Source organism: Orbicella faveolata, unplaced genomic scaffold, assembly GCF_042242905.1.
Source record: "Orbicella faveolata isolate gen_17 unplaced genomic scaffold, um_ofav_v1 contig_12, whole genome shotgun sequence".
NCBI classification, from domain to species: Eukaryota; Metazoa; Cnidaria; class Anthozoa; order Scleractinia; family Merulinidae; genus Orbicella; species Orbicella faveolata.
In genome coordinates this window covers 25758580-25760502 of record NW_028301539.1, presented here as the reverse complement: position 1 = coordinate 25760502, position 1923 = coordinate 25758580, and the positions used below count along the sequence as shown (strand labels likewise).

The window sequence follows — 1923 nt, the reverse complement described above, 5'->3', positions numbered from 1 at the left end:
TTGAACCGAATTTTCCGGTTGATTGGGAATCATCCCTTGTTAATTTTAAGTACATGAAATGCGAGTTGTCTTTATCGTCAAGTTTGAAAAAACATTTGTCAGCCTCGTAACTGTTTCTCTTTCTCTCAGAAGACAACATTATGGCTATTTGCGTGCACTGTGGGAGAAACTAATAAACCAACAATCTGATTGGTGCTTAGTATGATAATTGATTTTACTTCCTGGACATGAATGAAGTCATCCTCAATTGTTAAATGTACTGTAATACTACAGAATATAACAGGTAATAGCTTTAGGTAAAACTTTAATTTAGCACTGAGTGTCAGGGTGGAAGAATGCCTAACTCGACAAATGCCAATGTTTCTACCGTGATGGAGGAAAGTTATTCTTTCACACCAGTACCAAGAAGTCTCGCCATCGCAGTCCTCGTGATGTTGTCGATCTTGATTTTGGCGGGAGCTTCTGGAAACGCTTTCGTCTGTAATCTGCTTCGAAGACGCCGTGACCTTCGCAAAGTACCTCACTACCTGCTCGCAAGCCTTTCTTTGACTGGTATTCTAACATCGCTCTTCGGTATGCCGTCCCTGTTAACAGGAACGGTCGTCAGTTACCTTTAGGCTGGCCATTTATCATTCGCTGAGATATTGTGTAAAATTAGTCTTCCTCTTTCTGTCGGCTGCATAGCGCTAAATGCGTTAACTATAACTCTTATGACAATAGATCGCCACGATTGCGTTGTTCATCCATTCCGTCGTCGGCTATCAACGGAAAACGTTAAGAAAATTCTGCCACTTACTTGGCTTGTGGCCTTCATAATTACTGCTGTACTCCTCGTACTTTTAAGAAAAGAGACCTCTGTTTGCTATACCTGGTTTCCTTATAACCAGCCTAAGTCTTTTCGAACGAAACAAGGTAAATTTATCCTAATTTACTTAACAGCAATTACACAGCTAGATACGCAAGCGATCGTGCTAGTGATAATTACTTTCTTTCGTGTCATTAAGACCTTACGCGCGCCAACTATTCTACAGTCGGCAAGTTCATCCTTTCATCAACGCCAGGAGAGAAAACTTACATATCTGACGTTTAAAATCTGTGGAACTTACATTTTATCCAGGTTTCCATTGATCATTTGCAGCATTGTTGCACGCAGCGAAGAATTTCAAGGGCAGGCGCTCAACACCGCCATGCTTCTGACAGCCACGACGATGTATTCTCCTTTCGTGTTAAATCCAATTCTTCATTTCAGAATGCTCAGAGTCAGGCAGCCAAACCTTGTTGGCCATTTTGTAAGACCAGCCGCCCAGGCACGACCGACGGTAGAGAATATCCGAGCAGACGGGTTAGCCAGCCTGAACAAACGAAATGTTACTATTTCAGCCACCTGAGGTTATTGGAAGGAGAACTTGTTTCCCCCGAACACACGATACACGAAGAGTCACAGTAGAGAAATGGACAGACCAACCTCGTCTTAAATTAAGGATATTCCTCCCGAGAAAGGAAACATTTTGATGAGTCGCGATTATTAATCGACTACGTACCCGGCGCTAGTCTTTTGCTTTTCCACTATCATTGAATCGAAAATTTGTTATCTTAATCATTCAATAAATCAAGTCAAGAATCAGGGATATGATAGATTATTATAAACAACTTCACCGAAATTAAGGTTTATGCAGTTTTCGGGTAATTTTTTCAACCGAAATTTTTAAAGCTTCAAATACGTCAACAGTCGATCAATATAAGTAGGTAAGAGAGGGCTACTGAAATCGACGGTCTGGAGAAACAGCTTTTATTTTCATATCGGCGTATCCTTGAGGCTGTAGACGATTTGAGGCGCTGATAAATAAGCCCGCGACCTCACAAATGTGGCCTCTCTGTCGTTTTGTTTATAAGGGTGCCAACGAGAAATGAACATTGATGGAA

The 1923-nt window shown here is 41.4% G+C and overlaps 1 pseudogene; it reads left to right on the top strand.

The window, feature by feature from the left end:
* Positions 1-314: 314 nt before the first annotated feature.
* On the top strand, positions 315-1626 carry LOC149117341 (neuropeptide Y receptor type 2-like; annotated as a pseudogene).
* The last annotated feature ends 297 nt before the right edge of the window (positions 1627-1923 follow it).